At 32.7% G+C, this 15,000-nt stretch overlaps 2 long non-coding RNA genes across 2 annotated transcripts; one reads left to right on the top strand and one right to left on the bottom strand.

Annotated features, from left to right (window-relative positions):
• Positions 1-4,127: 4,127 nt before the first annotated feature.
• Positions 4,128-8,551, top strand: LOC139819154 (uncharacterized). The gene is made up of 7 exons (XR_011733618.1): positions 4,128-4,668; positions 6,322-6,516; positions 6,604-6,738; positions 6,913-7,046; positions 7,211-7,338; positions 7,418-7,575; positions 7,684-8,551. It is a non-coding gene; the product is annotated as an uncharacterized lncRNA (long non-coding RNA).
• A 178-nt stretch (positions 8,552-8,729) lies between these two features.
• LOC139819155 (uncharacterized) lies at positions 8,730-14,289 on the bottom strand. The gene is made up of 4 exons (XR_011733619.1): positions 13,456-14,289; positions 11,856-11,976; positions 11,524-11,571; positions 8,730-9,818 (listed from the first exon to the last, which is right to left on the bottom strand). It is a non-coding gene; the product is annotated as an uncharacterized lncRNA (long non-coding RNA).
• Between the last annotated feature and the right edge of the window lie 711 nt (positions 14,290-15,000).

The raw sequence follows: 15,000 nt of genomic DNA, 5'->3' as shown, positions 1-15,000 counted from the left end.
TCGCACCTTAGTTCGTCGCTGCTACAAGAGATTTGACGAGGAAGCGTTCGTTCAGACTCTTACTTCTAAGCTCTCTGCATCTTTCCCATCTGATTTTGGTCTGACGAGCCCGGGTGAGTCGGACATTGATAACATCCTGAGCACTATTACTGACAATTTTACTGCTAGCCTTGATCTGCATGCTCCTGTTAATTCTTTTCGTGTGACTCGACCGTCGGCGCCTTGGCTTACCGATGACCTCTCGGACCGAATTCGGCATCGCAACGGTCTCTTTAATGCTGCGCGCAAATCAGGCAACATTCTCGACTTTCACATTTACAGGCTTTACAGAAATTGTCTCACGCTTGATTTAAGGCGAGCCAGAGAGAGGTTCTATATGAATAGATTGAGCACCGCTTCTGATCCGTCCAAGATTTGGCGTGAACTTGCCAACCTTGGTTTAGTTGAATCGCCTCTTTCCTCACCCCTTGTCTTTTTTTCACGTGATCTCTTGAATGCCCATTATTCCTCTGTCTCAAATCGTTATCCTTCCTGTTCACAATCTCAGTTCTCCAATATTATTTCATCCACTACGCCTGACGAACCGCTTTTTAGTTTCACCGAAATATCCCACGATAACCTTCGCTCCTTGATGGCTTCTTCACCTTCTGTTTCCTTCGCCTCAGGTTACGATCAATTACCTCTGTTTCCTATTGCCTTGGCCTTTCCTTATATTAGTAACCTTTTGACCTCTTTTTTCAACTGCTGTCTCAATCTGGGTTATTTCCCATCTCTCTGGAAACGTGCTATACTGCGTCCTCTCTCTAAAGTTAGATCACCTACCTCTCCCTCTGAAACGAAACCTATTGCCAACTTGTGTGAACTTTCCAAGCTGTTTGAAAAAATCCTTCACCGCCAAATCGTTGATTTTATCAATTTGCACCATATTCTCGACGACCGTCAATCTGGTTATCGTAAGGGTTACTCTACCCAGTCTGCCCTTCTTAGACTATCTCACGATATTAAGAGTGGCGTTGACGCAGGTGAGGTATTGATCCTTGTCCTCTTTGACTTCAGCAAGGCTTTTGACACTGTCTCTCATCCTTTGCTTCTGTCTAAACTGAGGAAACTAGGGTTTTCTGATCTTGCCCTCAAATTAATCTTTTCGTACCTCACTGGTCGCTCTCAGGCGGTCGTTGATCTGGTTGGTGAATTCTCCGAGTGGCTATCCATCACCTCTGGCGTGCCTCAGGGATCAGTATTGGGACCGCTCCTCTTTTCCCTTTTCATTAATGACATTGGTGCGTTTCTTAGATTTACCCAACGCTTGGTTTTTGCTGACGACACTCAGATTTACCGTAAGTGTCTCTTTAGTCAGTTGAATGTTGCTTTGCAGTTGGTGGCCCATGATGTCGGAGTCATCTCTGAATATGCGACCACAAATGGATTGTCTCTCAATCTTAAGAAATCCAAAGTATTAATATTCGGTAGCAAGCGTTACGTCGACCAAATTGATCTACACGATTTACCTCTCATCTCTGTCAGTGGTACCTCTATTCCGTTTGTCTCTCAGGCTCGGAATCTGGGTGTCATTATGAGCTCTGATCTATCTTGGAATGGTCACGTCGCTCATATTTCTAAGCGGGTACACTTCACGCTGCACAAGCTTAAGTTTCACAAAAACTCCTTATCATTACAATTGCGTGTAAAACTCGTGTCTGCATTGATTTGGCCTCTGTTAGACTACTGCTCTCTTGTCTATAATGATGTTACTGATGAGCTTAACACAAAACTGCAGAGGCTTATAAATTGTACGATTCGGTTTATCTTTAATTTGAGTCGAGACGAACATATCACTCCTTACCGTCACCAATTAGGGTGGCTGTCTGTTAGAAATCGACGTCTCTATTTCCTTGGCATCGAAATGTTCAAGATACATTATGGTATGTCTCCTAGCTACCTCTCTGAGATTTTTGTCAGAGCCGATCTCTCGATTAGACGATCGTCACGGCTGGCACTGCCTAGTACTTTCCAAATTCCCATTCACAGAACTGAGACTTACCACCAGTCCTTTCACCTAGCGGGTATTTACTTATGGAATTCGCTTCCTACCGAGGTGGTGTCGTCTTCGTCTCTAAATGAATTTAAGCTGAAGCTCAATAGCTATCTATTTACACTTGAGCTCGGTTCTGGTTGAGGTTCTACCTTGGGGCTATCTAATGTTTATGTATGATGTAGCGCTGGTGCGTGATAGATGTAAGTACATCTAGTCTAAACCTTCCTAGTCACTGTACATTAATCGTCGCTACATTAACGTCTTAACTAGTTTTAAGTATTAATGTCATTTTTCTGCGATTGTTGTTAGAGAGAGAGCACGACCGAATTCTGTTGATTTTTTTCTTCAGCATTATTTCAGTTATTAATACTGTCAACAAAATTTGGTTCTGAAGCGTTTGCTGAGGTGGAAACAACATTATTACTTGTTGCAATATAGTCATTATTATCTTCATTGTTTCCCCTTTTGCTCACTGCTTTATTATAATTATCTCATCTGTACTGTATCTTTTTAGTTCTTATTTTTTCCAATTTTTGTTTTTACTTTACTCTTGTTTACTTCATGTATATCATTGTATTTTTCATCATTTGCCTAAAGTCTTGACTATGGCATAATAAACAAACTCAAACTCAAACTCAAACTCTCTCTCTCTCTCTCTCTCTCTCTCTCTCTCTCTCTCTCTCTCTCGTTTTATCATAAATGGGACTTCTTAAGCTTTAAAATGAGATGTCATTCATTACTCTACGATTATTAGTTTCGAAGATTTAAACGTTCAAAGTGAAACATGTTTTCGTTGAATCTACAAGAAATTTTGCGAAACTTTAAAACGCTACTATAACGAAACGGAAAAAAATAGAGAGTTCGGACTAGATTTATCATAAATGGGACTTCTTAAGCTTTAAAATGAGATGTCAATGATTACTCTACAATTATTAGTTTCGAAGATCTAAACGTTCAAAGTGTGACATATTTTCGTTGCATCGTCGCATCCGTGGGTACTCCCCATACCGCGGAGAAAGACGTAGTTCTACGTCAGAAGTGGTCGATTCTAAATGAGTGTGAAGTTGATCGCACGAGCGAAGCGAGAAAATTTTTTTATGCAACACGTGCATGGAAAGTGCCCCATTACGCACGCTACGCGTGCGTGATAGACCACTTTCCAGGCACTTGCAACATAAAATAGGGAGTGTAAGTCGTGTGTAACTTGCCTTCGGCTCGTGCGTAAACTCCGCACCCGGGAATTTTCATCTTACCTCACTTGTTACACAAATAATTATTTCCTAACGCGAGCGTGAAATAGGCCGCTTTTCGCGCTTGTTTTGAGTGAGCAAAACGATCCATTTCGCAATGATAACGTGCGTTAAAATATGGAGCCATTTCCCAACTAGTACAGAAATAAAATTGTAAAACAAGCGCGAAAAGCGGCCTGTTTCACGCTCTTGTTAGGAAAAATAGTATAAACAACTCGTGGGAAGAGTGGTCGAGCCCAAATTAGTGTGATGGTCGCTTCGCTCGCTCGTGCGACCAACTTCACACTCATTCAGAATCGACCACTTTTTCCACTAGTTATACTATTTCGAGATTTTGATGGAAATAGGTTTAGAATGTTCCAAAATGTCGAGAAATCATATTAGTAGAAAATGTCCGTAAGTGTGTGTGTGTGTGTGTGTGTGTGTGTGTGTGTGTGTGTGTGTGTGTGTGTGTGTGTGTGTGTGTGTGGATTTTTTTGTACACGCATCTACTTCTACAATTTTTTAGATACCGGGTTGAAGTTTTGCACACAAATAGAGTATCATAGAAAGTATGTTCTCCTCTAATTTTATTAAAATCCGTCGACCGGTATGGATTTTAAGGGGATTTTTATTTTTCAGAAAAGCGTGTTTTGTACGCTGTAGCTTTCTCAATATTTGAGATATCTATTTATTTCTAATTCTATTATATCTACTTTTCAGTTTTTTCTACCCCTATTTCATATATAATTCTTTAAGATTTGATTGATTAGATCTATTTTTATACGCGATCAAAGGTCCATAATTTTGTTAGAAATATGTGTGGCAAATTTTAAAAGATCGGGCTATGTATAGTTTTATTATATTCTTGGCTTAATTGTCTAGATTGGATCATGATCTAAGATCGGTATGATTCAAGCAATTAAGTCAAGATCGGGGCATGATCTAAACAATTATGCCAAGATCGGGGCATGATCCGGACAATTTAGTCAAGATCGAGGGACGATCCAGACAATTAAGCCAAGATCGGGGGATAAACGAGGAAGCTTTATGAGCAAAATAAAATGTTGATTAAGTAACGTGCAAATTTATAATTTGCATACTTGAAAATTGTGAGGAAGTAATGTTCAAATTTATAATTTGTACACTTGAAAATTATGAGAAAGCAATGTGCAAGTTTCTACTTGCCCACTTAAAAACTATGAGGAAGCAATGTGCAAGTTTATACTTTTTTTGTTTGTAGAGATTGTTTCGAATAAGATACCAAATACATCAAAAAGCGAAATTCTAAAAAAAATATCAAAGTTTCTTGCTGAGAGTGGAGACAGAGAGGGAGGAAGAAAAAAGAGGGCACAGGAAAAAGAGAAGAGGGCGCAAAATCAAGACTAAACTTTCTTCAAAAATGTATAAGAATATATTATTATATACTTATTAAGGTTTAATTCATTTATATATTCATTACATTCTATATATTTTCAAAACTTATTTTAAAGTAAAATATAATGTCATAAAGGTAATATTCTATATATAACTTACATTACATGTAAGTATAAGGTATTTCTTACATTATTAATATTATTCTTTTATATGATATATTATTTTTTTATATGACCATGTTTAAAACTTTATCCAGAAAACAAGCTCTGAATAAAACTAGAAAGTTATCATAAATTAATATTATTTGTATGTTTATTTTTTGTTTTAAATTGTTTAAAATTAAATAACAGCACACAGGTTCTACATTTATTTTTAGCCAATAATGAACTCTAATTTATAAATTAATGCATTAACTACTTTTTTAATCAATATTGGCAAAAATTATTTTTTTGTCATGATTTATCAATGTCTCTATTAATATTGATAGAGACATTAAAGTACCATGATAAAAATTAATTTTTGCCAATATATTGAAAAGAAGTCGATGCATTGGCTAATTAATAATATTCAATATTGGCTATATATAAAGAAAGAAAATTGTTTTTACAATATTGATTCAATATTAGAAATTGATCTGTACCCAATGTAAAGGAATTGGGTACGTATTATTAGCCAATCTTGGTTAAAGATGAAATCAATATGTTGTGTGAAAATGTGGTGTGAAAAATTAATATTGGACCAATATGAAAAATTGGATATATATTACAAAAATCCTTTGCTGCGACCAAACTGGCTAATATTTATTTAACAAGCACAACGCGTTTCAACCGAGATGTTACATCGGACAGACCAAAAGAAATTTGGTGACTAGAATCAAGGAACATCGTGCCGATATTAAAAAGCATCCCAGTAATCATTCTGTGGTCAGCAAACACAAGACCTCTTGCAATCACGAATTTAATTGGACTAGTCCCAAAGTTCTACATAACGAGAAACATTTTAAAAAAAGAGAGATAGCCGAAATGGTGTTTATTAAGAAAAACAATAACACTATTAATTTACAAAAGGACACCGATAACCTTCCTGTCATTTATGACAAAATAATAAACTTAATGTGAGCGCTTTCGGTTACCTCTGCCTTTGTTTCTCACTCAGTCGTCTGTCGTCACCTATAGTGAACGCACCACCGAATTTCACGTCTGTTAAATATGTTACGACTCGCATATCTTTTATCGCCTTTGACACACAAAACATGTAAGCGTTGCTATTTTATTCCTGAGTTTACTCTTCGTACGTCATTTTAGTTTGCTAATTTATTATTTTACTTTTTTTTTTTGTATTTTAGTTCGTAGACTCATTGCTGCCACATTGTGTATAATGAAGTGTTTTGCAAGCGTTAATTTATTGTACGCACCTGAGAAGGACCGGAATCTCGGTTGAAACGCGTTGTGCTTGTTAAATAAATATTAGCCAGTTTGGTCGCAGCAAAGGATTTTTGTAATTTCACTACTCACTGGCAAAGTAAAAGTATTTGATATTGGATATATATTGTTAGCCAATATTGCACCAATGTATAATGCTACTAGGATTAATATTATTATTAATATTAGAAATATTATATGATATACAGATAGAAGTGTTATATCGTTGATATATGCATAGCATGATTTTAATATTTAGGTGATTCCGGATATCCTTTGTTACCGTACTTATTGACACCAAAACTAAGACAACCAGAAGGATCACCTTCGGCTCGTTACACTAATGCTCATGTAAGAGCTCGGTCATGTATAGAACGAGCTATTGGGATGTTAAAGGGACGATGGAGGTGTCTAAGAAAGGAGAGAGCATTGCATTATTCACCAGAATTTTCAGGTAAGATTCATATACCAATTGCATCTTGTAAATACTAATGTAATACCAATAGTTATATTAATTTTATGATGTTATAAACAATTTCAGCTCTCATTGTTAATGCTTGCTGCGTTGTTCAAAACATAGCCAAATTTTATAACATACCGCAGTCTGAGATATATTACGACGAATTGGACATAGAGAAAAGAAATATGGGATTAAACGATATAAGAAATATAAACGGTAACGAAACAATTAATCAACTGTAAAAAAATCAGCTGTAATGAAATCAGTCAATGTCTTTGGAAATTAATACAAGTTACAAAAATTCTGTTCGCTCTATGTCCCGCGGACAGACTCTGCCACCTGTCTACATTTGGCAGACATGACCATAATAACTCGTGAAAAAAATTTCAGGCGTAAGAAAATCAGTCAGCTATAAAATTCCGCTAGCTCCTGGACTAGAAAGTCACAAGTGACATCGAAGAAACTGTCGTATAGATAGTTGTTCTTCTAAGGAATTGTGCACAAGTGTGAGCAATCGTGGAAAAGTATGTATTTTTATACAAACTTTATATTCTGTATTATATTCTTGAAATTTTATCGCGTTTTTTAAATAGGCAAGTAAAAATAGAAATAAGAAAATATAAATCCTAAAATCTAAAATTTTAATTTTAATATTTTTATGTTCTTAATATTTACTATTTTTGTCTAGACTTTAAAAGAATTGCTTTCCGAATCCAGTTGTGGTAAAAAAATATTAAGGCAAACACGATTGACTGCATCAGACCGTAATAAAATAAGCCATTTAATTATAGACAAACTTCTTTGCAAATCTATAAAGTATGTATGCTATCTTATAAAATTGTATATGTAAAATTGTAATTGCATATTTTATCTAATTATTTCTATTTCAATGTAGAATAAGTTCAGCAGATTTTCAGAAATGGGCTGAAGAAATAGTCCATGTTTTTAAACATGAAATGACATCGACACATTAACGTAAGAAGGAAAGGGACTTCGATTGCTGAATATTATAATGAATATCCCGTTTTAAAAACTTCCATTGCTACTTCACTGGTAATTTCTTTCATACAAAATTTGTGTGTGTGTATGTGAGCACACAAATGCAGTATAATATAATCATAAATTCTCCCAATGTAATATGTCAATCATTAATTGTTACAGATACGTATTGATTGTAGCATTGCAACCGGAATTGATACGCTAATTTTCCAAAAAAAATGGCCCGAAATTTGTCCATATGTATTATTCTATAGCCATCTTGCCCGAGTTTACCCTATACTTGTGAATTATTACCCAGGTAGCAAGGTGACGTCTAATTGACGTCCAAAGACGTCTCTAGACGTTGATTAGACGTCATTAAGACGTCATTAGACGTCATTCTTTAAAGATTCTGATCACTGGTCTTTTCCTTTTAGAGGCATTTTCTTTTAATTCTTCTATATTACTTTTAATATAATTAATTTTACATTATATTATCATAAAAGAATTACATTATATAAAAAAGAATATACACATAGAATATACAAAATATAATGCATAATATAGAGCGCAATACAGAATTACAAAATAAAAGGTACAATGTAAATTGTTTAGAGATTAAACATATAAGATTTCTTTTTAACGCGGATTTATATACGAGACATTCGAATGCATACAATAACATAAAATTCTCATGATGTAAGACATACGGCTGCAACCGATGCGATGTATAGACACATGATTATTATATAACATACGTTTTTTTGATAATTTTATTAAGTAATAATTATAAAGTTTATACTTTGCCTTAGATAACGCGGATAACCGCGACCAAGAAAATTGTTAATTTTATCAATCTATATACATATATAAAGGAAGATGTCCTGACTAACTCACTCACTCACTTACTCATCAACGCCCAGCCCAAACCCCTGAACCGAATTTTTACCAAAACTATATGAAATAGGGGTGGAATTTTCCGGGGAGTTTCGTTAAGCTAATGATTAAATAGAAAAACACGCGACGAATAAATCGGTTTATACTCGTGGTATGATTCAATTGCGAAACATGTAATTTTTATAATGCATTCACATTGCAACGTAAGTTCCAGTTATAACTATTAGTTTTCTATAAATATTGCAGAAAAATGGAAAATAACATAAATTGTTTGACAATATTGTTTGACAGAAAATGAAGTGTTTTGTACAATCGCATCTGTGCACGATTTTATAATATATTAATAATATAATTGATCACACATATAAAGTCTAATTCTCTTTTTATGTTTAATCGAGATAGGATTTATTCGAGCCTCAAAAATCGTGAGAAAAGAGCGTACCTATTACTGCCACGTTCAATAAAGTATAACTGGTCCAACGATTTGACCAGATCAAAGTCCATCGAGTGACACATTAGTATCCGATACAGAAAAGAATGATCCTCAAAGTGGAGAGTGAGTTCAATGTGCTCTGCTTCTGTCGTTTCTACGAAATCAATTCGCGAAAAAAAATTAAGCGACCCATTAAACACTAAAGACCTCGTTATAGAAGAGAACAAATCCCGAATCTTCCAGACTGCTTCCGATAGCGATTATTCTGACAACCAGTTAACCACTTAACGACTAAGGACCAGTTTCACAAGTGTCGGTTAACTTTTAATCTTAGATTAACTCACTCTTCGTCTTTTTCTAAGGGGGACGTTAGAAGGAGGCAAAGAGTGAGTTAATCTAAGATTAAAAGTTAACCGACACTTGTGAAACTGGGTCTAAGTATTATTCTTTAACTGCGTATTACAATATTATGCAATTCTAGAATGTTTTAATATATAATCTAATTTATCCTAATTCTTTAGTTAGTACACGAAATAAAAATTCGCACGCGAAAAAATATAGTCTCCCATTAATTATAATACAAAGACAACTATATTTTAGTACAAAAAATGATAAGTTCCTATCAAAAAGTTACGAATGATTATATTTAATAATAATAAAATGCATGCGCTTTTGTTGTAGTTTATTGTATGTGCGAGTACAAAAAGTCTCGTGTACCGACTGTTCAAGACAAGTCACCCCGATAAAAATAAGATTTTATTTTAACCAATTTCATAGCCGAATACAGTGACATAAAATTTATGTTATTTTCCATTTTTCTGCAATACTTGATCAAATATAGATAAATAATTAATTAAGTAAGATTATATAATAGGTACTGCCAACACCACTGCTTCCGGACATCTCCAAAAAAATTCATTTAATTCTGGCTCTACAACGGAAACCCTCAGGAAGCTTTCAACAGGCCATCGAATTAGGCGGATGGGTTCTGTTCAAAGCGAAATAATCATCCACAATAAAAATCATTTCAATTCTTTATCGGTACAAATCACCTGCTATCATCTACTTCATGCGAAGAACGGCGACAAGACCCTATCGCCAAATAACAATCATATCAAGAACATGAATAAACGTCATATTTGCATTAACTGTTAACTAATATTTAATATTGTATTAATAAAATATAATTAAAAAATTCATTTAAAATATTTAATATTACACGGAATTCTTTGAGAATATGTCTATATTTAATCTAGTGCGAAATAAAATATGGCATTTCGCGAATTCTGATTTTTACTAGCGATATCGTAAAATCTAAAATTTCATAAAAATATAATAAATTTTCCTTATAATTTTATAATATTTAAGATAAATGTCAGCAAATAAAAGTTTAATATTTATCTAATCATTGGCTTAGCATCAAATTTTTGCACTTTTATTTAACCCGTTGAGGTCACATGGGGTCCAGTAGACCCCAGGCTTTTTTTCCTTTTTTTCTTTTTTTTCTTAAAAGTATACTATTTTGAGGGTAAAACGCACACAGTTTTTTTGCTCTATCTCAAAAAAATTTTGATAAATATTTTTGTGAAAAAAGTCAAATTTCTCGAAAAAAAATTTTTTTTTTGCGTTTTTTTAACATAAAATTTTTTTTTTAATTATTGGATTATTAAGAGAAAGTCATAAATTAATTCCAGTTCATGGTTTGAGTCGATATATCAAAAAGAACGCAAATGGAAACTGTTGTGGGATCCATTGGACCCCATGGACCTCTACGTTACTTTTAGGAGGTGTGACCTCAACGGGTTAATAAATTAAAATATATTGCCATAAAAATTATGGATAATTTTAAATCCGGAAATTTAAAATTAAGAATTTTGTAAAATTATTAACACCTACTAATGATTTTTGTAAAAATATAAACCATTACATTTTTTAAGGTTCCCAAAAGCAAATATTTATCAAATATTTTTTATAGTGTATAGAATTTTATTTTGTCGTATACACTCGATTACATAATTAATATTTTTAATATATACAATTATTACCAAATTTATAATATATATTTAATGTTTATAATAAGATAATATATTACATAATTTCTAACAACTATGTATGTATGTGTGTGTAAGTGTGCGTGTGGTTTAATATATATATTATTATAATTTATATATTATTTATTTAGATTATAAAATTTTATCAGCACTTTTTTAACTGTCTAATTATGTCCCTCTGTTCTTACCTATCAACCCGTATTTTTACTTATCCATACACGAAAAAAAAATTAGCTACCGTAACAAATTTAGTCGTAAAATATGGGCAACTAACATTTTTTGCTGCAAGAGCAATATTTTTAACAATAGTAGCAAAAAATAATATATACATTAAACCACATGCACACTTACACACACATATACACAGTTGTTAGGAATTATGTAATATATTATCTTTTTATAAACATTAGGTATATATTATAAATTTGGTAATAATTGTATATATTAAAAATATTAATTATGTAATTATGTCGAGTGTGTACGACAAAATAAAATGCTATACTACACTATAAAAAATATTTGATAAATATTTGCTTCTGGGAACCTTAAAAAATGTAATGTGTGGTTTATATTTTTACAAAAATCATTAGTAAGTGCCATATAGGTCCGTTACCTCAATAAAGAAATTACTTTCTCACTCACCGACCGATGCGCAACAACGGAGTTATCTGCAACGTCGCTACGATGATTCTGTAACAAGCAAATATAACGTTTACATTAAAATAATGCTAAATAATCAATCCTTCAAACATTAATTATTATAAGTGTTGAATTTTTTATTCGTCTTCAATATTCAAATATTACGAAAATAATTTTGAAAAAGAACCATAAGAATTTTCAGAATAAACTTTACAAATTTTGATCATTAAAATTTTATAAATCTTTTCCTCTAATTAATATTTTTAATTCGAAATAAAACAATTCAAACTTAAAAAAGAACAATTAATTTTGCATAAATAAGAAATAATACTCACCGCAAGTTGCTCCGACGGTGCCCGATGCCTCCTCCTAGGCTTCCTCCTTCTCTCAGATTGTCCAGATTATCAGCTTATTCGTAGAACTCCCTCGACGCGACACATTCTGGGCCGTTATTTTCTGAAACATATGAATAAACAATTTTGATTAAAAAGGAATAAAGAATACTTTATTAAATATTTTAAATATTTTAACATAATCTACACGTAAAGTATTAATTCCAAAAGAAACTACACATCTCCTGACAAAATATTTATTGGATCTCATGTTTTATTTTATTTTATTTCAGACAACGCAAAATGTCATAATCGATAAACATTTATCAGCTATAAGAGATTAGATTAAGAGATTAGATTAAAATTTACACATCATAAAGATAGATTAATAATCATTAACGAAATTTTTATTAAATCAATTATTTAAAATAATTGCGTAAAATATTCTAATTGCGTAAATTGCGTTCTTCTCTCTATATGTCTCTTAATTGAAATAAATAGAAAAAAGCCTTTTTTCTATTTTCTAAGAGCTTTCAAACGTATCGGACTTTACTTAAAATATATATTTGAAGGAAAAAAAATATAATATATGTACATATTTCATATATTACAATATTTTTTCCCTACTCTATAAATAATATAATTTATTATTTTATTTATTATTTTATAAACGTATACAATACAATAAATATTTTGTTCCAAATCTTTTCATCCAGAATGCAAATATCACGAAGAAAATTAAATAAAAGATTTTCTATTCCAATCTTTATATTTTAAATATATCCAATATTTCACTTATTTCCATTTTTATTATATCCACTTCTTTCTTTTTTATTTCTTATTATTTATTAAAATATTAAGCTTAAAAATTAAATCAATGCATTCATATTAAAAATAATATATTAATTTTAATAATTTTTAATTTATTTTTTCTTTGTGATAGTTCCTTTATTGCATTTTTCCTGAAAATTTTATCTGCGAATAAAGTGCTTGGCAAAAAATGTAAAAAAAGAGATCTGTATCAGATATTTAAAGATAATTTTTCTTTTGCAAAAATTACTATATATTACTGCTTTTACGGTTTTTTATTAAACATATTTCTGTAAAAAATTTTCTTTTTTTTTTTAATTTATCTTTGCCAGATTAAATTTGCTATAAGTTCCAAATAGCTTGTATATATGTACTATTCTGTCGTGTAATGAGATCTCAATGTGCAAGTAAATGACCAATAAATGCGTCGATAATAACAATATCTGTGATCTCTATTCTGTGAGCTCTCTGTGTGCATTACTGAATCAACGGACGTGTTCCAAGATTAAACATTTATACTAATTTGGCCTAGCCCATCCATTTCAAGACAATGAATCTATGAAATGTTATATCTAACTACAATATTCACAGATCCATTACATCTTAAGTTATCCCTGGTTTCCATACACGCGTTGCCATGCGTTTAATTGCGCGTCAAACGCACGCATTTGAAAAAAACACGCACTTGATTAGGGTAATCTCTGGAGGGGTAACGCATGTTTGACGCGCGTTATACTTAACGCGCGGAAACGCATGCATGATGGCAACCAAGGATTAAAAGAGAACTGCTTACATTCACCACTGATACGATGAATCTAATGCCTCCCAGGATTCATCCTTCTCTCATGTTGCTTCGTTGCACGTTCATGAGACAACACTCGCGAAAACACGATCAAACGTGAAACTAATTAACCACGGTTCCGTCATCTATATCACATACAATGATTCGCGTATGATTTGCATATCGTTCTGCACAATTGAAAGCGATAAGCGATCGTAAATTATTTTCAATTTGATGAATAAACCGAAACACGACACGGGATGCATTTGAATTAGAGCAATAATCATCGTTCGGTAAGTAAATCGCGGAGAAACATCAATTTGGAATTTGGATCTTTTCCTCGATCTTTTCTCTTCTTTTCGATCTCTATGGATAAATACTCGCGAGACACGAGCGAGACTTCGCAATGAACGACCAGTGCCTCGAAATGCGATGCAATATGTACAAAGGAAGAGGAGTTAAGAACTCTACACACGGAGTGACACGGAGCGACACGCACGGGTGCCTGTTCATTCGATGGTCGGGACGAGAATGATAGTGCGGCGTCGCGGCGACCTTCCGCAAACAGGGCGCGGGGGCCGCGGGGCGCGGAGTATGACACGGTCTATTGTGTGCGTAACGAAAACAAGCGCCGGGGGGTGCCGCGTGCCAACCGCCTTGCCATCTATAATATTTAAAGTTATAAGATCAATGTATGCCGAATATTCTGTTCTTTAAATTTCGATGAATGCGGATTACTATCGCATATCAAATTTCGTTTCATGGATTTATTATAGAGTCATATAAATCGATTAATTTTATTTAATTAAGAGTTTTAGAATGGACACATTATAACTTACACCTTAATTCGACGAATACGCAATTTGATTAATATAAATCTATTAATACAATGTGTATAATATTAATATAATATTTATATCTTGTTAAAATAATATGTGTAATAATAATTTTTATATTATACCAATAATAAATTTAACATGCAAATTACTTTTAATCCTTTTGTTTTAATAAAAATTTAAATTTACTTAATTACTCGATTTAAAAAGAGTTATCAAATTTAGTAATGACAACCATACCCATATCGTTATACGAAATGAATATTATAATTTTACGAACTATATTTTCATGTTATATCAACTATGTTTTTTTAAGTAAAGAGCACTATTTTATATGCTTGGCGCCGCAAGATACTATAAATTATAGTAAAATTATGTGATTTTTGACTATATATTTTTTTCAGTGTGCAGAGAAGAAATCAATGGGAAGTAACGTACGTGACGGTATGCGAAGCGTCTCGTAACACTATACCTGCTCGTTCGAATGTTGCTGCGTCAGTGATAGCGCGGCGTCTTTTTCGATAACGGCGCGCGTTTGTGAAGTTTTATCGCGCGTAATTATCTGTGTGTATTTCATAAGTATTTGAAGTAACCATATTTGAAATGTGCCATTAAGAAATCTATTTATTTTGCGTTAAGTTTTTTCTGTTCTATTTAGGTAAATTTCGATTAAGTACACGTTTTGATATCGATTTATTACGATTCTATCGCAATGTTTTAA

Source organism: Temnothorax longispinosus, chromosome 9, assembly GCF_030848805.1.
Source record: "Temnothorax longispinosus isolate EJ_2023e chromosome 9, Tlon_JGU_v1, whole genome shotgun sequence".
Classification (NCBI taxonomy): Eukaryota; Metazoa; Arthropoda; class Insecta; order Hymenoptera; family Formicidae; genus Temnothorax; species Temnothorax longispinosus.
This window is presented reverse-complemented; position numbering and strand designations above follow the sequence as displayed.